The 22,900-nt window shown below is 42.9% G+C and overlaps 1 long non-coding RNA gene across 5 annotated transcripts; it reads right to left on the bottom strand.

Annotated features, from left to right (window-relative positions):
• Positions 1-18,595: 18,595 nt before the first annotated feature.
• On the bottom strand, positions 18,596-21,920 carry LOC119320459. 5 transcript variants are annotated; one of them, XR_005155000.1, is made up of 4 exons: positions 21,424-21,919; positions 21,263-21,352; positions 19,324-21,186; positions 18,596-19,206 (listed from the first exon to the last, which is right to left on the bottom strand). It is a non-coding gene; the product is annotated as an uncharacterized LOC119320459 (long non-coding RNA). The 5 variants fall into 5 exon arrangements; XR_005154998.1 differs by having other exon boundaries at positions 19,324-19,492; positions 20,831-20,869; positions 21,263-21,900; XR_005154999.1 differs by having other exon boundaries at positions 19,324-21,352; positions 21,424-21,920.
• Positions 21,921-22,900: the final 980 nt, after the last annotated feature.

Raw genomic sequence — 22,900 nt, 5'->3', positions numbered from 1 at the left:
TCCCGTTGCTATGCATAACCATGATCTTGCATGTGCGTAGGAATTTTTTTTGAAATTACTATGTTCCCCAACAAAAGCTTGCTTCGACGTAACCCTTTACGCCGAACTCTTTATCACCTCCATATCCGAGAAACATTTCCTTATTCCTCTAAGGATAATTTTGACCGCTGTCCAGTGATCCACTCCTGGATCACTCTTGTACCCCCTTGCTAGACACATGGCAAGGCACACATCGAGTGCGGTACACAACATGGCATACCGTATAGAGCCTATGGCTAAGGCATAGGGGAAGACCTTCGTCCTTTCTTTTTCTTCTGCCATTGTCGAGCTTCGAGTCTTACTCAACTTCACAGCTTACAACTCAGGCAAGAACACTTCTTTGACTGATCCATTTTGAACCTTCAAAATCATCTCAAGGTATGTGCTCTGAGAAAGTCTTATCGGGCGTCTTGATCTATCTCTATAGATCTTGATGCCCAATATGTAAGCAGCTTTACCCAGGTCTTTTCTAAAAACCTCCTTTCAAACAACCCAAAATTCTACATCATTTCTGATCAACAATATATCATCCACATATACTTATCAGAAATGTTGTAGTGCTCCCACTCACTTTCTTGTAAATACAAGTTTCTTGCAAACTTGTATAAACCCAAAAGCTTTGACCACCTCATCAAAGCGTATATTCCAACTCCGAGATGCTTGCACCAGTCCATAGATGGATCGCTGGAGCTTGCATACTTTGTTGGCATCCTTAGGATCGACAAAAACTTATGGTTGCATCATATACAAGTCTTCCATAAGAAACCCGTTAAGGAATGCCGCTTTGATGTACATTTGCCAGATCTCATAATCATAAAATACGACAATAGCTAATATAATTCTAACAAACTTAAGCATCGCTACGGGTGAGAAAGTCTCAGCATAGTCAACCCCTTGAACTTGTCAGAAACCCTTTGCAACAAGTCGAGCTCTATAAACAATAACATTACCATCAATGTCTGTCTTCTTCTTAAAGATCCATTTATTGCCAATGGCTTGCCGATCATCGGGCATGTCCACCAAAGTCCATACTTTGTTCTCATACATGGATCCTATCCCGGATTTCATGGCTCCTAGCCATTTGTTGGAATTCAGGCCCACCATCGCTTCATAGTTTGTAGGTTCACTGTTGTCTAACAACATGACCTCCAAGATAGGATTGTTGTACCACTCAGGGGCCATACGAGTCCTTGTTGACCTACGAGGCTCGGTACTAACTTGATCTAAAGCTTCATGATCATCATCATTAGCTTCCTCTTCACTTGGCGCAGGTGCCGCAAAAACATCTTTCTGTGTCATGCTACTTTCCAACTGAAGTGACGGTTCAACAGCCTCATCAAGTTCTACCTTCCTCGCACTCAATTCTTTTGAGACAAACTCCTTCTCTAGAAAGAATCCATTCTTGGTAACAAAGACCTTGCGTTCGGATCTGAGATAGAAGGTGTACCCAACTGTTTCCTTAGGGTATCTTATGAAGACACACTTGTCTGCTTTGGGTTCGAGCTTATCAGGCTGAAGCCTTTTCACATAAGCGTCGCAGCCCCAAACCTTAAGAAAAGACAACTTAGGTTTCTTGCCAAACCATAATTCATACGGTGTCGTCTCAACGGATTTAGATGGTGCCCTATTTAAAGTGAATGTAGTTGTCTCTAATGCATAACCCCAAAACTATAGTGGCAATTCAGTAAGAGACATCATATTTCGCACCATATCCAATAGAGTATGATTATGATGTTTGGACACACCATTACACTGTGGTGTTCTAGGTGGCATGAGTTGTGAAACAATTTCCACATATGTTTTAAATGTATACCAAACTCGTAACTCAGATATTCACCTCCATGATCATATTATAGACATTTTATCTTCTTGTCACGATGATCTTCAACTTCACTCTGAAATTGTTTGAACTTTTCAAACATTTCAGACTTGTGTTTCATTAAGTAAATATACCCATATCTACTCAAATTATCAGTGAAGGTAAGAAAATAAAGACACCCACATGTGCTTCAATACTCATTGGACCGCATACATGTATCATTTCCAATAAGTCACTTGCCCGCTCCATCGTACCCAAAACGGGGTCTTAGTCATCTTGCCCATGAGGCATGGTTCGCATGTCTCAAGCGATTCAAAACTGAGTAACTCCAAAGATCCATCAGCATGGAGCTTCTTCGTGCACTTTACACCAATATGACCTAAGCAACAGTGCCACAAGTATGTGGTACTATCATTATTAACTTTGCATCTTTTGGCATCAATATTATGAACATGTGTATCACTATGATCGAGATTCAATAAACCACTCACATTGGATGCATGACCATAGAAGGTATTATTCATGTAAACAGAATAACCATTATTCTCCGACTTAAATGAATAACCGTATTACAATAAACACGATCTAATCATGTTCATGCTTAACGCAGACACCGAATAACATTTATCTAGGTTCAACACTAATCCCGAAGGTAGAGGGAGCGTGCAATGGTGATCACATCAAACTTGGAAACACTTCCAACACACATCGTCACCTTGCCCTTAGCTAGTATCCATTTATTCCGCAGCTTCTATTTCGAGTTACCAATATTAGCAACTAAACCAGTATCTAATACCTAGGTGCTACTAGGAGCACTAGATAGGTACACATCAATAACACATATATCAAATATACTTTTGTTGAAGTTGACAACCTTCTTATCTACCAAGTATTTGGGGTAGTTCCGCTACCAGTGAACGTTCCCTTTACAATAGAAGCACTTAGTCTCGGGTTTGGGTTCAACCTTGGGTTTCTTCACTGGAGCGGCAACTGGCTTGCCATTCATGAAGTTTCCCTTCTTGCCCTTGCCCTTCTTGAAAACAGTAGTCTTGTTAACCATCAACACTTGATGCTCATTATTGATTTCTACCTTCGCGGCCTTAAGCACCGTGAACAGCTCCCGGAACATCTCCATCCCATGCATGTTATAGTTCATCATGAAGCTCTAGTAGCTTGGTGATAGTGACTGGAGAACTCTGTCAATCACTATCTTATCTAGAAGATTAACTCCCACTTGACTCTAGCAGTTGTAGCACCCATACATTCTGAGCACATGCTCACTAGCTGAGCTATTCTCCTCCATCTTGTAGGCAAAGAACTTGTCAGAAGTCCCATACCTCTCAACATGGGCATGAGCCTGAAATACCAATTTCAGCTCTTGGAACATCTCATATGTTCCATGGCGTTCAAAATGTCTTTGGAGCCCCTATTCTAAGCCGTAAAGCATGGCAACCTAAACTATCAAGTAGTCATCAGAACGTGTCTGCCAGATGTTCACAACATCCACGGACGAAGCTAGAGGGGTTGGCACACCGAGCGATGCATCAAGGACATAAGCCTTCTGTGCAACAGTTAGGACAATCCTCAGACTATGGCCCTAGTTCGCACAATTGCTTACAATATCGTTCAACTTAGTCTTTCTCTAGGAACTATTAAAACAGGGAGCTACAGCGCGAGCTATTGATCTACAACATAATTGGCAAAGACAACTTAGACTATTGTTCATGATAACAAGTTCAATTAATCATATTACCTAAGAACTCCCACTCAACTCAACATCCCTTCGGTCGTCCGAGTGTAACATGATCCAAGTTCACCAACCCAAGTCTGATCATCACGTGAGATGAGGTGGTTTCAATGGTGAACATCTCCATGTTGATCATATCTAGTATATGACTCATGTTCGACCTTTCGGTATCTTGTGTTCTGAGGCCATGTCTGTACATGCTAGGCTCGTCAAGTTTAACCCCAAGTGTTCCGCATGTGCAAAATTGGCTTGTGCCCATTGTATACGAACGTGGAATCTATCACACCCGATCATCACGTGGTGCTTCGAAACGATGAACTTTCACAACGGTGCACACTTGGGGAGAACACAGTTTATATTGAAATTTTAGTGAGGGATCACGTTATAATGGTATCGTTGTCCTAAGCAAAATAAGATGCATAAAAGGATTAACATTACATGCAAATCATAAGTGACATGATATGGTCATCATCTTTTGCTTTTGATCTTCACCTCCAAAGCACTGACATGATCTCCATCATCACCGGCATGACACCATGATCTCCATCATTGTGTCGCCATCGGGTTGTCACACCAACCATGCTTCTACAACTATTGCTACCATTTATCGATAAAGTAAAGCATTACATAGCGCTTAGTGATTGACACACAGGTCATACAATAATTAAAGACAACCCTATGGCTCTTGCCGGTTGCCGTATTCATCTACATGCAAGTCGTGATAATCTATACAAAACATGATCATCTCAGACATCAAATATATATCATCATGTCTTTGTCCATATCATATCACAACATACCCTGCAAAAACAAGTTAGACGTCCTCTACTTTGGTGTTGCATGTTTTACGTGGCTGCTATGGGTGACCAGTAAGTACCGTTCTTACCTACACAAAGCCACAATGGTGATATTCAAGTTTCTATTTAACCTTCTACCAGGATCGCCTTAGTCGAATCCGATTCAACTAAGGTGCGAGAGAAAACACCCGCCAACCATCTTTATGCAATAAGTTGCATGTCAGTCGATGGAACCGGTCTCATGTACGTGGACATGTAAAGTTTGTCCGGGCCACTTCATCCCACAATACCGTTGAATCAAGATAAGACCAACGAAGGAAGCAATCTGAATAGCAATGCCCACAAACTCCTTTGTATTCTACTCGTGATGTCATCTATGCATAGACCTAGCACATGATGCCACTGCTGGGGAACGTTGCATGGGAAGCATAAAAAATCCTATGTTCACCAAGATCAATCTATGAGATGTACATCTATGAGTGGAGAGATTGGATCTACATACCCTTGTTGATCGCTGAGCGGAAGCTTTAAAGAACACGGTTGATGTAGTCAAATGTCTTCACGATCCAATCATGATCGAACTCCCGATCAAGTGCCAAACGGATGGCACCTCCGCGTTCAACGCACATACGGCTTGGTGACGCCTTCACATCCTCGATCCAGCGAGCAAGGATGAAGTAGTAGATCGAGTTCCCGACAGCGTGATGGCGTGGTGGAGCAATCTTGGTAGGGCTTTGCCAAGCGTTTGTGCAAGGTGGAGGAGGTGTAATGGGATGGAGACGGGCAAGGGTTAAAGGGTTGCTGCCCCAACGCCTCCCCACCTTTATATAGGAGTGGAGGGGGCTGGTGGCTTTCCCTCCAAGGCCCTAGGATCGTTGGCCAATGGGGGAGGAAGGAAATCCCTCCTTTCCTTCCCCACCGATCGCTATCCCTCATTTTTAGGGATCCTTATCTTATCCCTTTGGGATATTATACTATTCCTTTTAAGGGAGGATCTTGGTGCACCTAGACCAGGGTTGTGGGGACTATCCCCGGTACCCATGTTCATGTGGGTCCCCCATGCAGGTGGGCCCCACTCTAGAACCTCCTAGAACCTTCCCCGTACAATACCGAAAACACTCAAACTTTTTCTAGAATCTCGATAACAACTTTCCATATATGAATCTTTACCTCCGGAGCTCCTCGTGATGTCCATGATCTCATCTAGGACTCCACACAACCTTCGGTCACCAACACAATAACTCAATTATACTTAGATCATCACCAAATGTTAAGTGTGTAGACCCCTGGGTTCGAGAACTATGCAGACATGACTAAGACACCTCTATGGTCAATAACCAATAGCTAGACCTGGATGCCCATTTTGTCTCCTATGTATTCTACGAAGATCTTTATCGATCGAACCACGATGTCAAGGATTCAGCTAATCTAGTATGCAGTTCCCTTTGTCCATCGGTGTGTTACTTGCCTGAGATTCAATCGTCGGTATCTCCATACCTCGTTCAATCTTGTTACCAGCAAGTCTCTTTACTCGTTCCATAATACAAGATCCCATGACTAACTCCTGAGTCACATTACTGGCAAGCCTGTTGTGATGTTATATTACTGAGTGGGCCATGAGATACCTCTCCATCACATGGAGTGATAAATCCCAGTCTTGATCCATGCCAACTGAGCAGACACCCTCGGAGATACCTGTAGAGCATCTTTATAGTCACCCAACTATGCTGCAACGTTTGATACACACAAGGTATTCCTCTGGTGTCAATGAGTTGCATGATCTCATGGTCTTAGGAACAGATACTTGACAAGTAGTAGCAATAAACTAATACGATCAAATGTTATGCTTACGGCTGGGTCTTGTCCATCACATCATTCTCCTAATGATGTGATCCCATTATCAAATGACAACTCATGTTTATGGTTAGGAAACCTTAACCATCTTCAATCAACGAGCTAGTCTAGTAGAGGCTCACTAGGGACACTTTGTTGTCTATGTATCCACACATGTATCTGAGTATCCGATCAATACGATTCTAGCATGGATAAAAAATGGTTATCATGAACAGGGAAATATGATAATAACCAATTTATTGTTTCCCCTAGGGCATATTTTGAACATCCGGAGCCATCGAGTTCATCTAGACTTAGCCACTGCCAAACCCTAACAAATCAGATCCACCGATATGGATCTCAGTCCCACCGAGATGGCCTTGCCAACTCTTTGTTACTTGTTGCAATTATTTTGATCCCATCGAGATTTGCAATCTGTACCACCGAGATGGCTTGCCAACTCTTTGTTGCCTTATTGCTTCCCTTCGGTCCTATCGAGTTGATGCAATTGGTGCCACCGAGATGAGGTTTGCCCTAGCCATTGCACATTGGTCCCTCCGAGTTGTTCCATTCGGTCCACAGAGATTCCTAGCGTTCATTTCTTTTACATAGGTCGGTGCCACCAAGATTTCTGATCGGTGCCACCGAGTTGGGTCAAAAGTGTGTAACGGTTGGATTTTGTGTGGAGGCTATATATACCCTCCAGCCCCTTCTTCTCATAAGAGAGAGACATCAGAATGTGCCTACACTTCCACCATTCATTTTCTGAGAGAGAACCACCTAATCGTGTGTTGCACTACAAAAAAATACACTTCCGTGATGATACGTGTTTGTCACAGTAGGTCACATTTTTTTGTCATGCATGTACATCCATGACGATTTTATGATAGAATCAAGATAGTCATACCTGTGCTGTCGTAGAAGTGTTTCATGGCATTACCAAAATTATCATCACGGGAGTGTCCACTTCCATGACGATAAATCGCGCGTCATAGAAGTGCTTTTGTCAAGGGTGACCGACATGTGGCGTCCACCGTAACGGGTCGCCGTTAAGCTATCGGGTTCCGGTTTATGGATCCGATAACCCGTTAACAGCCCGGACCAATGGGGATTTTCCACGTGTAAAATCATCATTGGCTGGAGGAAACACGTGTCGGCTCCTAGGTGGGCCAGATGTCATTCGTCTAATGGAGGAGACATGCCTATGATACGTCGAAACATGGCAGGGCCCAACCGAAGCCCATATAGGTTAAAAAGGCCGACCTAGTCAAAGGCCCATAGTATTTACTCAGGTACTAGTGGGCTAGCCCAATAACGACCTGTTTAAACATGGCCTATTTACGGACCGAAGCCATATATGGCCCGTTAATTGTTCGCCAAATATTTGGGCCCAATTACGGCCTAGTGACATTACGGCCTGTTAGAGGCCTGATGTAGACATGGGCCCATTTCAGCCCGCTGTGTCTTTCGGCCTGGGAATGGCCCGTGCTACCCATGGGCCATATATGGTCTGATGCGACATCTGGCCCTCTACCGTGATAAAGGTGGCAACAATTCATCCCAACGTAACTTTGGGCCTGTTAAAGGCTTGTCGAATAATTCGGCCCGTTGATGCCTCTACAAACTTTTTGGCCTGTTAAAGGCTCGAGATATGTTTCGGCTTGGTAATGACCCGTCATATAACTGGGCCAAAAAAGGCCGAGTCTACATTTTAGCCTGCTGAAGGCCCATCGACGACTAGTGAAAATTGAGGCCCAACATGCATTTCGGCCTGCTAAAGGCCCATTTACTTCTGGGCTGTAACAGGCCAGCACAATATTCAGCCTGTTGATGGCCCAAAGCTACATGGGCCCAACTAAGCTTTGGGCCCACTTAAGGCCCAACTAAACTATGGGCCGAATGTAGGCCCATGTAAGTTGTGGGCTTGTCGCAAAGTGTGAAGGCACCAATGGCCTTTCAGGCCCAAGAAAGTTGCAGGCCAGCCCAATTGTGGCCCACTAAAAAGCAGGCCAGTTAGAGGCGAATGTTTTGGCCCGGTCGACTACATCAGATTTTCTCCATTTATTTTCAGATAGCGAATCATGGTAGTAACTAGTAGGAATTAAGAACAAACCTACTCTATACAATAAAGAAATTATGGCATAGTAACTTAGAATAAATGTACACTATACAATAAAGGATTTATGGTATATTACATCCACTGGGCATCGAAGTTCGCCACCAGTGATCATAAAGTGCAACGAAGAAGCAGATTACAAAAACTAGGCGCCATTGTAGCATAACAAAATAATACTGAACCAAGACCACTTCCAAGACAGTTCAAGAAAGGTTAGCCTTGTGCAGGAACTGCTGCATAAGTTGCCGAGCAAGGCTGTGAGACCGGCCTAGCATGTCGGTCATTGCTTCTAGGTGTAGCTGTTTAACAACGAGGTTCTCATTGGTGTTCTCCGCAATCTTTCTTAGAGATAGGACTTCAAGTCGAAGTTGAGTTTGAAGGAAATATGCCCTAGAGGCAAAAACAAAGTTGTTATTTATGTTTCCTTATATCATGATAAATGTTTATTATTCATGCTAGAATTGTATTAACCGGAAACTTAGTACATGTGTGAATACATAGACAAAACATAGTGTCCCTAGTATGCCTCTACTTGACTAGCTAGTTAATCAAAGATTGTTATGTTTCCTAACCATAGACATGTGTTGTCATTTGATGAACGGGATCACATCATTAGAGAATGATGTGATGGACAATACCCATCAGTTATCTTAGCATTAGGATCATTCCAGTTTTATTGCTACTGCTTTCTTCATGACTTATACATGTTCCTTTGACTATGAGATTATGCAACTCATGAATACCAGAGGAACACCTTGTGTTCTATCAAATGTCACAACGTAACTGGGTGATTATAAAGATGCTCTATAGGTGTCTCCGAAGGTCTTTGTTGGGTTGGCATAGATCAAGATTAGGATTTGTCACTCCGTGTATCGAAGAGGTATCTCTGGGCCCTCTAGGTAATGCTCATCACTATAAGCCTTGCAGGCATTGTTACTAATGAGTTAGTTGCGGGATGAAGCATTATGGAACGAGTAAAGAGACTTGCCGGTAATGAGATTGTACTAGGTATGATGATACCGACGATTGAATCTCGGGCAAGTAACATACCGATGACAAAGGGAAGAATGTATGTTGTTGTGCGGTTTGACCGGTAAAGATCTTCGTAGAATATGTAGGAGCCAATATGAGCATCCAGGTTCCCCTATTGGTTATTGATCATAGATGTGTCTCGATCATGTCTACATAGTTCTCGAACCCGTAGGGTCCGCACGCTTAACGTTCGATGACGATTTGTATTATGAGTTATGTGATTTGATGACCGAAGTTTGTTTGGAGTCCCAGAAGAGATCACGGACATGACGAGGAGTCTCGAAATGGTCAAGACATAAAGATTGATATATTGGAAGGTTATGTTCAGACAGCGGAAAGGTTTTGGAAGAGTTTAGACATTTTTCGGAGTACCGGGAGGTTACCGAAAACCCCCGGGGGAAGTAGTGGGCCTTCATGGGCCTTAGTGGAAAGGAGAGGAGGGCCGCAAGGGTGGCCGCGTGCCCCCCATGGCAAGTCCAAATTGGACTAGGGAGGGGGCGGTGCCCTCCTCTTTCCTTCTCCCTCTCCTCCTCCTTCCCTCTCTCCCCCTCTTGGAAAAGGAAGGGGACTCCAACTAGGATTGGGAATCCTAGTTGGACTCCCCCTATGGCGCGCCCCTCCTGGCCGCCGGCCTTCTCCTGTCCCTCCTTTATATACTTGGCCAAGGGGGCACCCCAAAGGACAACAAACAATCTCTTAGACATGTGCGGTGCCCCCCTCCACAGTTTAACACCTCGGTCATATCGTCGTAGTGCTTAGGTGAAGCCCTGCGCCGGTAACTTCATCATCACCGTCACCACGCCATCGTGCTAATGGAACTCTCCCTCGTCCTCAACTGGATCAAGAGCATGAGGGACGTCATTGTGTTGAACGTGTGCTAAACACGGAGGTGCCATACGTTCGGCACTTGGATCGGTTGGATCGTGAAGACGTTCGACTACATCAACCGCGTTACTAAACGCTTCCGCTTTCGGTCTACGAGGGTACGTGGACACACTCTCCCATCTCGTTGCTATGCATCTCCTAGATAGATCTTGCAGATCGTAAGAATTTTTTTGAATTACTATGTTTGCCAACAGTGGCATCTGAGCCAGGTCTATGCGTAGATGATATATGCACGAGTAGAACATAAAGAGTTGTGGGCGATAATAGTCATACTGCTTACCACCAACGTCTTACTTTGATTCGGCGGTATTGTTGGATGAAGCGGCCCAGACTGACATTACATGACCACGTTCATGAGACTTGTTCTACCGACGTGCTTTGCGCATAGGTGGCTGGCGGGTGTCTAATTCTCCAACTTTAGTTGAATCGAGTTTGACTATGGCCGGTCCTTGTTGAAGGTTAAAACAACACACTTGACGAAAAAATGATTGTGGTTTTGATGCATAGGTAAGAACAGTTCTTGCTAGAAGCCCGTAGCAGCCACGTAAAACTTGCAACAACAAAATAGAGTACGTCTAACTTGTTTTTGCACGGCTTGTTGTGATGCGATATGATCAAGACATGATGTGATATAAATTGTTGTATGAGATGATCATGTTTTGTAACAGAGTTATCGGCAACTGGCAGGAGCCATATGGTTGTCGCTTTATTGTATGAAATGCAATCACCATGTAATTGCTTTACTTTATCACTAAGCGGCAACAATAGTCATAGTAGCAATAGTTGGCGAGACGACAATGATGCTATGATGGAGATCAAGGTGTCAAGCTAGTGGCGATGGAGATCATGATGATGCTTCGGTGATGGAGATCATGAGCACAAGATGATGATGGCCATATCATGTCACATATTTTGATTGCATGTGATGTTTATCTTTTATGCATCTTATTTTGCTTAGTACGGCGGTAGCATTATAAGATGACCCCTTACTAAATTTCAAGGTATAAGTGTCCTCCCTGAGTATGCACCGTTGCTACAGTTCGTCGTGCCGAGACACCACGTGATGATCGGGTGTGATAAGCTCTAAGTTCACATACAACAGGTGCAAGCCAGTTTTGCACGTGCGAAATACTTGGGTTAAACTTGACGAGCCTAGCATATGTAGATATGGCCTCGGAACACTGAGACCGAAAGGTCGAACATGAATCATATAGTAGATATGATCAACATAGAGATGTTCACCATTGAAAACTACTCCATCTCACGTGATGATCGGAAATGGTTTAGTTGATTTGGATCACGTGCTCATTTAGATGACTAGAGGGATGTCTATCTAAGTGGGAGTTCTTAAGTAATATGATTAATTGAACTTTAATTTATCATGAACTTAGTCCTGATAGTTTTTGCATGTCTATGTTGTTGTAGATCAATGGCCCGTGCTACCGTTCCCTTGAATTTTAATGCGTTCCTAGAGAAAGCTAAGTTGAAAGATGATGGTAGCAATTACAGGGACTGGGTCCGTAACTTGAGGTTTATCCTCATTGCTGCATAGAAGAATTCCGTCCTGGAAGCACCAGTAGGTGTTCCACCTGCGCTAGCAACTACAGACATTGTGAATGCCTTGCAGACGCATGTTGATGACTACTCGATAGTTCAGTGTGCCATGCTTTACGGCTTAGAATAGGGACTTCAAAGACGTTTTGAACGTCATGGAGCATATGAGATGTTCCAAGAGTGGAAGTTAATATTTCAAGCAAATGCCCGAGTTGAGATATATGAAGTCTCCAACAAGTTATATAGCTGCAAAATGGAAGAGAATAGTTCTGTCAGTAAACACATACTCAGAATGTCTGGGTACCATGACCACTTGACTCAGCTAGGAGTTAATCTTCCTGATGATAGTGTCATCAACAGAGTTCTTCAATCACTGCCACCAAGCTATAAAGCTTCGTGATGAACTATAATATGCAAGGGATGACGAAAACGATTCCCGAGATCTTCGCAATGCTAAAGGCTGCGGAGGTAGAAATCAAGTAGGAGCATCAAGTGTTGATGGTTAACAAAACCACTAGTTTCAAGAAAAAGGGCAAAGGGAAGAAGGGGAACTTCAAGAAGAATAGCAAGCAAGTTGCTACTCCCGGGAAGAAGCCCAAGTCTAGACCTAAGCCTGAAACTGAGTGCTTCTACTGCAAAGGGTCTGGTCACTGAAGTGGAACTGCCCAAGTATTTGGCAGATAAGAAGGATGGCAAAGTAAAAGGTATATTTGATATACATATTATTGATGCGTACCTTACTAATGCTCGTAGTAGCGCCTGGGTATTTGATACTGATTCTGTTGCTCATATTTGCAACTCGAAACAGGGGCTACGGATAAAACTAAGATTTGCTAAGGATGAGGTGATGATGCACGTCAGAAATGGTTCCAAGGTCGATGTGATCGCCGTCGGCACGCTACCTCTACATCTACCTTCGGGATTAGTTTTAGACCTGAATAATTGTTATTTGGTGCTGTGATGCTTATGTGAAAGTCCGCACCCGAATCGGAGAAGTGCGTCTTCATAGGATACCCAAAGGAAAATGTTGGGTACACCTTCTATCACAGATCCGAAGGCAAGATATTCGTTGCTAAGAATGGATCCTTTCTAGAGAAGGAGTTTCTCTCGAAAGAAGTGAGTGGGAGGAATGTAGAACTTGATGAGGTAATTGTACCTTCTCCCGAATTGGTAAGTAGTTCATCACAGAAATCAGTTCCAGTGATTCCTACACCAATTAGTGAGGAAGCTAATGATGATGATCATGAAACTTCAGATCAAGTTACTACCAAACCTCGTAGGTCATCCAGAGTACAGTCCGCACCTGAGTGGTATGCTAATCCTATTTTGGAAGTCATGTTATTATACCATGATGAACCTACGAACTATGAGGAAGCGATGATGAGCCCAGATTCCGCGAAATGGCTTGAAGCCTTGAAATCTGAGATGGGATCCATGTATGAGAACGAAGTGTGGACTTTGGTGGACTTGCTCGATGATAGGCAAGCCATAGAAAATAAATGGATCTTCAAGAAGAATACGGGCACTGACGGTAATGTTATTGTCTACATAGCTCGACTTCTTGTGAAAGGTTTTCGACAAGTTCAAGGAGTTGATTGCAATGAGACCTTCTCACCCATAGATGCTTAAGTCTGTCTGAATCATGTTAGCAATTGCCGCATTTTATGATTATGAAATTTGGCAAATGGATGTCAAAACGGCATTCCTTAATGGATTTATTAAAGAAGAGTTGTATATGATGCAACCAAATGGTTTTGTCAATCCAAAGTGTGCTAACAAAGTGTGCAAGCTCCACCGATCCATTTATGGACTGGTGCAAGCCTCTCGGAGTTGGAATATACGCTTTGATAGTTGATGACTCACAATTATAGGGGATCTATCGTAGTCCTTTTGATAAGTAAGAGTGTCGAACCCAACGAGGAGCAGAAGGAAATGACAAGCGGTTTTCAGTAAGGTATTCTCTGCAAGCACTGAAATTGTAGGTAACATATAGTTTTGTGATAAGATAATTTGTAACGGGTAACAAGCAATAAAAGTAAATAAAGTGCAGCAAGGTGGCCCAATCCTTTTTGTAGCAAAGGACAAGCCTGGACAATTTCTTATAATGAGAAAAGCGTTCCCGAGGACACATGGAAATTATCGTCAAGCTAGTTTTCATCACGCTCATATGATTCGCGTTCGGTACTTTGATAATTGATATGTGGGTGGACCGGTGCTTGGGTACTGCCCTTACTTGGACAAGAATCCCACTTATGATTAACCCCTATTGCAACCATCCGCAACTACAAAAGAAATATTAAGGTAAACCTAACCACAACATTAGACATATGGATCCAAATCAGCCCCTTACGAAGCAACGCATAAATTAGGGTTTAAGCTTCTGTCACTCTAGCAACCCATCATCTACTTATTACTTACCAATGCCTTCCTCTAGGCTCAAATAATGGCGAAGTTTCATGTAGTCGACGTTCACATAACACCACTAGAGGAGAGACAACATACATCCCATCAAAATATCAAACGAATACCAAATTCACATGACTACTAATAGCAAGACTTCACCTTTGTCCTCAGGAACAAACGTAACTACTCACAAAGCATATTCATGTTCATAATCAAAGGAGTATTAATATGCATTAAGGATCTGAACATATGATCTTCCACCAAGTAAACCAATTAGCATCAACTACAAGGAGTAATCAACACTACTAGCAACCCACAGGTACCAATTTGTGGTTTTGATACAAGATTGGATACAAGAGCTGAACTAGGGTTTTGAGAGGAGATGGTGCTGGTGAAGACGTTGATGGAGATTGACCCCCTCCCGATGAGAGGATCGTTGTTCCCCTCCCGGAGGGAAGTTTCCTCGGTAGAACAGCTCCGCCGGAGCCCTAGATTGGTTCCGCCTCGTGGCGGCGGAGTTTCGTCCCGTAAGCTTGCTTATGATTTTTTCCAGGGTAAAAGCCTTCATATAGCAGAAGATGGGCACCGGAGGGCCACCAGGGGGCCTAGGAGACAGGGGGCGCGCCCAGTAGGGGTGGGCACGCCCCCCACCCTCCTGGCGAGGGTGTGGGCCCCCTCTGGTGTTTTCTTTGCTCAATAATTCTTATTAATTCCAAAAATAACTTTCGTGGAGTTTCAGGATTTTTGGAGCTATGCAGAATAGGTTTCCAATATTTGCTCCTTTTCCAGCCAGAATTCCAGCTACCGGCATTCCCCCTCTTCATGGTAAACATTCTAAAATAAGAGAGAATAGCCATAAGTATTGAGACATAATGTGTAATAACAGCCCATAATGCAATAAATATTGATATAAAAGCATGATGCAAAATGGACGTATCAACTCCCCCAAGCTTAGACCTCCCTTGTCCTCAAGTGGAAGCCGAAAATCGAAAAATATGTCCACATGTTTAGAGATAGAGGTGTCGATAAAAATAAAACACGGACATGAGGGCATCATGATCATTCTTATGTAACAACAACATATATGGATTTTTGTCATATGGTTTCTTATGCTCAAGTAACAATCAATTCACAATGTCAAGTATGGTTCAGAAACTTCATTGGGAACTAACAAACTATAATCTCAGTCATTGAAGCAATTGCAATTTATCATAACATCAGAAAGAGTTAAGAATAGAGCTTTTCAGGAAGTCCACATATTCAACTATCATATAGTCTTCTACAATTGCTAACACTCATGCAATACTTGTGGTTATGGAGTTTCAACCGAACAATGAGAAAGATAAGGGCTTATTGTGTTGCCTCCCAACGTATTCACCTTTGGGTGATGTCAACAATAATAATTCATGCTAACTTACATCCAATTGGATATATATATCAAGATCTTTCAAACACGCGGAGCTTGCCAAAGGATAAAATGAAAAAGGGAAAGGTGAAGATCACCTTGACTCAAGCATAAAGTAAAAACATAAAGTAAAAGATAGGCCCTTCGCAAAGGGAAGCAGATGTTGTCATGTGCTTTTAGGGTTGGATGCACAAAATCTTAATGCAAAAGAACGTCACTTCATATTACCACTTGTGATATGAACCTTTATTATGCAGTCCGTCGCTTTTATTATTTCCATATCACACGATCGTATAAAGCTTATTTTCTCCGCACTAATAAGTCATACATATTTAGAGAGGAATTTTTATTGCTTGCAACATGACAACTTACTTGAAGGATCTTACTCAATCCATAGGTAGGTATGGTGGACTCTCATGGCAAAACTGGGTTTAAGGATATTTGGAAGCACAAGTAGTATCTCTACTTGGTGCAAGGAATTTGGCTAGCATGAGGGGGAAAGGCAAGCTCAACATGTTGGAAAGATCAACGACAATATACTTTAACTGAGATGTGAGAAAACATAAACCATTACATTGTCTTCCTTGTCCAACATCAACTCTTTTAGCATGTCATACATAATGAGTGCTCACAATCATAAAAGATGTCCAAGATAGTATATTTATATGTGAAAACCTCTCTTTCCTTATTACTTCCTATTAATTGCAACGATGACCAAAACTATGTTTGTCAACTCTCAACAACTTTTATGCCTCATACTTTTTATATGTGAAGTCATTACTATCCATAAGATCAATATGAACTCTTTTATTCTTTTTATTCTTTCTACTTCCTCAAGCTCATAGCAAGATAGCAAAGCCCTTGACTCAACACTAATCTTTATTATAGATAGCTCACGGACTCGATTACATAAAGAGATCACAGAGAAAAACTCAAAACTACTTGATACCAAAACTTCAATCTACTAGAACAAGATATCACTAAAAGGATCGAACTAAGTAAAATGGTAAAGATAGGAGTGTGATGGTGATACGATATCGGGGCACCTCCCCCAAGCTTGGCAGTTGCCAAGGGGAGTGCCCATACCCATGTGATTATGTCCTTGGAGGTGATGGAGGTGGTGATGATGATGGTGGATAATCGCACATCGAGCGCAGAAGCTCCTCCAACTTGCGGATGATGCCCTTGGGTCCGACAATATGATCCTTCAACAAAATATTTTCTTGCGTGAGATACTTGTTTTGTATGCGAGCTAACTCAGTCATCTTGAAAGCTTCAATCTTAGTTGGGGTAAAGAGGTTAGGTAGAGGTTGAGGGATGTGTTCTTCTTCCACCACCGGAGCTTGATCCTCCATGGCCTTCTTGATCCCTTCATCCTCGTTGATCTCCTCCGGTTCTTCTCTTTTCAGCTATATCTTCAATAGCCAAGCATCCTTGTCTTCATTCTTGAAGGAGGGCGGCGTCATGGTGCTCTAGGTCTGTCAGAAAAACAGCTCGAAACGAAAACAGAGGATATTTGCATGATACGATGGCCAAAACCTTCGAGAGATTATATAACGAATTTTTACCGACCAAAATACGTAACGTGCAAGAAAACGGAGTCCGGGAGGCACACGAGGTGACCACGAGATAGGGGGCACACCCAGTAAGGGTGGGCGCACCCTCCACCCTCGTGGAGGCCTCGTGTCCTTCCCGGATTACTTCTTTCTTTCCAAAATTCTTAAATATTCGAAAACGGAGAAAAAAATGCCATTAGAATTGTTTTGGAGTCGGTTTATTTACCGTACCACATACCTATTCCTTTTCGAAGTCTGAGACGTTCTGGAAAGTGTCCCTTATGTATTCCTCCGGGGTTACGGTCTCAATAATATTAGTTTCAACATTGATAGGATTACCGGAGATATAATGTTTGATTCTTTGACCGTTCACCACCCTCGGACTTGTGCCTTTGAAGTTGTTGATTTTTATGGCACCGGAGCGATAGACCTCCTCGATAATGTAAGGACCTTCCCATTTAGAGAGAAGTTTTCCTGCAAAAAAATCTGAAACGAGAGTTGAATAGCAAAACATAATCACCTACGTTAAACTCACGCTTTTGTATCCTTTTGTCATGCCATCTTTTATTTTTATTTTCTTTGAACAGCTTGGCATTCTCATAAGCTTGGGTTCTCCATTCATCAAGTGAGCTAATATCAAATAACCTCTTCTCACCGGCAAGTTTGAAGTCATAATTGAGCTCTTTAATAGCCCAATATGCTTTATGTTCAAGTTTAAGAGGTAAGTGACATGCTTTTCCATAAACCATCTTATACGGAGACATACCCATAGGATTTTTATATGTAGTTCTATAGGCCCATAATGCATCATCAAGTTTCTTGGACCAATTCTTTCTAGATCTATTCATAGTCTTTTGCAAAATTAGTTTGAGCTCTCTATTGCTCAACTCTACTTAACCACTAGACTGCGGGTGATAGGGAGATGTGATTCTATGATTGACATCATACTTAGCAAGCATCTTACGGAAAGCACCATGAATAAAATGTGAACCACCATCAGTCATAAGATATCTAGGGACTCCAAACCTCGGAAAAATAACTTCTTTAAGCATTTTAATAGAGGTGTTATGATCAGCACTACTAGTTGGAATAGCTTCTACCCACTTAGTAACGTAATCAACAACAACTAAAATATGTGTGTAACCATTAAAGGCAGGAAAATGTCACATATAATCAAAGCCCCAAACATCAAATGGTTCAATAACAAGATAATAGTTCATAGGCATTTCTTGACATCTACTAATACTAGTTGACCAGTTGTGCCAAATGACGCAGAGACCCGCTATGTTGTCGATGAAAATAGTTTCATTTTGCAAGGACCAGCGTCAAATGGTGCATAGACCCATTGAATCCATGTTCACATTGGAAAAAAAAATCATGTTTTGATTTAGTTGTGGGCAAACACATACGATAACAAGTTTAACCCCTTTAATAAAATAAAATAAAAATGTAGGCTTGTTGTCTACAATGAGATATACCACATTTTAATTTGGTGGTATAAAATCGCACTTAAGACCATGTCGCATTGAAAAAATGTGTATTTTCAAGTAATCTCTTGTACTTCCGTTACTTTGAAAATGACCTAAGGCTCAACTCACACATCATTAGTTAAGCTCATCGAGACTGAATTCCTTGATTGACCATTAATACATCAGCTCCATACTTCTGCTTCCGTTCCTTCAAGATGGACTCTTTACATGTTGTACACACTGTTGGCGCTTTCCAAAGAAGCTAGCATGTGAAAAGTAGCAGCACCAGTACAGTAGAAAAGGCCATCTAGTTACTGAACTGGCCGTGCATGTACACAAGACAGAAACACTGAATCTTCAACGCCATAGACGGCCCAAACATTTCCTCTTCTTCTGCTTCTAATGTGCCCTGGTTGATCACTCTATCAAGATAGATATTGCACCCGAGAACTACTGCCACAACCTCATCCATCCATGAGATCTATCAAGCATTTTCTCCAACAAATTAAGCAAAGTTTACCCAGAATCAACCCGTATCTCTCTCCCCTCTCCTGCAACTCACACAGCAATAAGTATAACAATCAGTATATATGGACACAGCTGCATGAGGGCACATCAAGAAACAACAGAAAAACAAATCAATCAGGATGCTTGTTCAGTATACACACCTTCACAAACATTATCTTCTCCTTTACATATTTGATTTCTAGCACATAATAAGCATCATCATCCATATTTCAAAGTCGTGGTTGTTAATTTTGCATCATGTGTGATAATCTGGATTCAAAAAAAGCCCTGAATCCTTTCCTGATAATCTTAGTGTTATCATAGTCTTCCCTGCCAAAGAATAATTGTCGAAAACAAGAAATATAAGAGGTTTTATATGCTAATGATAATATGCTGCAGAAACACAAAAAACGAAAAAATAACCAGAGATGAGATGAACCAAAAAAATTGAGCTTATAGTACAAATATCAACTACAAATGCCTTGTCCCAGCTTATAAGGAAATTATTTCATCAAGTGTACAGTACAAAAACCAAATACTCTGTAGAAGCATATAAATAGAAATGCTCGATGGCAATGGGCATATCTGCAGTGTTGCCACAACCTGGAACATAGATGGGGACAGTCTTTAAGGCAAAGCAAATATTTGACTAATCAACACAGAAACTCTGCACATTCCACTTTCTGGAGTAAACATGGTGATGGCACACGACCGCGAGGCAACAAATTGAAAATTTAACATCTCTATGTGATTTGAGACGGTTCAAACAGAACATACATATGTTATACATAGGTAGCCATATGAAGCTATAAACTAAGACAAAGGCCACCCAAGGCAGAACTTCAAATAGTGACAAAGGAACATCTCGTAATAAGGAGCATTCTATGACTATTCCAAAACAGAAGGCACCTCAGGACGCGTGTAGTCAAATTAGTCTTGCTTAAAAACTAAATAGTAAATAAGGTACCATTTGTTTTTCCATGTAAAATAGGCATGCCATATTAGATTTTTGAAATCCTTCACTTGAAAACGCCATATTCAACTGCCCATATTATTGATGTATAAACAGTCAGCTACAGTCAGTCAAGTGTTTTTAAGAGAATATGCAAACAGCAAGAAACCAAAGCAGACCCCCACTTCTTAAAAAGAGCTCCAATAAACTTAAATTGCCATCCTATTAATTAATCTATACAGATGAGAAACTTATTCACGGGTTTGTCCTCCAGAAAACAACTTTAACTCTCACAAAAAATAGTTTGACCAGTTCTAAACAAAATACATTCATATGCACGGGTTTAACTCTCAAAAAACAGCTTTACCTCTCATAAAACAGGTTTAACTCTCACAAAACTTATGCACGGGTTTATCCTCAAGAAAATTTCCATTATCACCCATCCAACATATGACTCAAGACCATAGATCACAAAACCATATGTTCACGGCATGTCCCCAACTTGCATATGAGGCCTTTCTAAATAGAAACTATATGGAAAAATAAACAACATTCATCTAATTGGATCTTAAGTAAACACGGCTGCATGTTTGCATATAATCTAATTGAATTTTAAGGAGGATGACAAAATGCATGTGTGTGGCCACGGCACCCATGTTTCCATGGTGTTCAGTGCTACCAAGAAGAAAACTAACAAAACTGGAAAGTAGCCGAACCTGGGGCCGTGAGGGAGGTTGAGCATGAAATCTTAGTCGCTGCACACCAGAGAGCAGTGGGGTAAAGACAATGCTTATGTTCATAGAAAATGTGCACTCGTTTAAATGCATGTATAGCCCTTTTCAGGGGAATAAAGGGTACTTTTCAAATTGACATAGGAAAGCAGTAAAAATGGAGCAAGCTCATAAATACATTTATGGGCAGAAACATATATACATAGATGGAACACATAAAGATAAGGAATGCATCTATCAAGTACATGGAAACCCCGATCACTGCCAAACATGAAGAAACATTAATAAACAGGTAGAGAAGTGATGTACAAAGCTTCAACTTTGTCCCATGGAGTATCCAGCTACACAGGAACGGTATCGGAATTCAGAAATTGTATGAGATGTACCATACAACCAGTGAAATGTTAGGTCACTTACATTGCTTGGATTTTTCATTCAGTAGAGATTTTCCCGCACAATATACTTATCAGCTAAGAATCTTGGAAAATGGAGATCTAGTCCCATAACCTAGCAAATCATCAAACAAAATCAGGAAGGAAAATATAGGAGAAATCAAAAGATAAGTATATTGACCAAACTTAGGAATTGTGTGACTGGCGAGGACGAAAATACTACAGACATCACCAACGCCAACCCTGGCTACTGTAGTCGGCGGCGCAACGTCTCTTGCCAACCAAACCAACATGTGAAACAAGAATGAAATTAGATGGAAAGGGGAGCTGAATTAGGCAGGAGGAAATCACTGGGGAGGTGCATCCAGAAGGGACGCGGGTGAGATCCTGGTCCTTCTTCGATGCGTCTTGGCGGGGCGACAATGACGGCGCCGTCCGGCACTCTCCCGCCCGCATCCGCCGCCCCGCTGCTTCTCCCTGCCTGCGCCAGGCTCGCCTCGAGCCGGCCGCCACCAAGGAGCCTAAGCGACGGGATGTGGTTCTGGGAGGAGGAGAAACACGAAGGGGAGTTGGGCACGATGATCCGAGGGATGCGCGCGCGACAGGGGGCGGCGAGGAGGAAGGAGAGGCGCGGCGGCTCTGGCGGCTGTTGTGATTGGGGAAGGGTTTGCCACCAGCACATGGGCGACGCCTCGCACGAGGGACCCAACGCGCGGCGCTTGCACGTTTAGTTGTCAGCAATGTGTTGCCACACGAACCAAACAGCTATCGAACATAGCGCAACTGACCACTGGCCCCGCCCCTCAACACGGGGCCAGCATCAGTGGCCTTGTAAAACTAAACAAAGGCATCGGACGACCTGGAGAAACGACGCATGAGTGGACGCGGTAGTGCGTGGAGGTCAGCCTCGGCACGACGCACACAGGAACCCAACAACTCTCTCCAACCCTGGCATAATTGAAGCGACATGGATTGCAAGAAGCCCACCAACCGACGTGTAGGACCATTGGCAATCTGGCCCACCCATCATTGTGTGATAGGAAGACGCAGGTGTGCACGCGTCGGCTGACCTGCATCACACTGCCCCATGACTCTTTGCCCATACGCTCCCACCGAGAAACATTTGCACAGACGTAACACGGAGAAAAACAACAGAAAGTCGCTTACACATGGGACCAACGGCCATCTTGACCCACTCGTCATTGCATGGAAGGGTAGCGGCGGGTGTAGACGTGTCATTCCAGCCGGCTGCCGAGCCAGAGGCGTGCACTAGCCCACGACGCGCGATGCGAGACACGCACGCAGCAAGGAGAGGCCGCCCGCGACCCAAAAAGAACTGACCCAGCCAATAGCACAGGAGGCTGAGCCCACAAGCCATCGCCCCAACTATCGGTGTACTAGAGTAGGGGTACCCTAATATTCCAAACTTGTGCACGGGCAGTTGCAGCTCCCCCCGCGGCAAGGCTTGCCGGGCGACCGTCAAGGTCCTTCATGGTTCCTTTGGAGCCATTCAAGAACAAAGTATTTAAGCTCAGGAGACAAGGCCCCGGCAAGAGGAGCTTGCCGGGAAGGCCAACCAAGGCATTTCAAGGAACTTGCCGCGACGCGCCGCGCGTCCCGGCAAGGGCCGGTGAGCGACAAGCCTCCGGGCGCGACAAGACGA

Source organism: Triticum dicoccoides, chromosome 6B (genome assembly GCF_002162155.2).
Source record: "Triticum dicoccoides isolate Atlit2015 ecotype Zavitan chromosome 6B, WEW_v2.0, whole genome shotgun sequence".
Taxonomy (NCBI): Eukaryota; Viridiplantae; Streptophyta; class Magnoliopsida; order Poales; family Poaceae; genus Triticum; species Triticum dicoccoides.
Note: the sequence above shows the minus strand (reverse complement) of the source record. Positions and strands in the feature narration are given on the sequence as shown.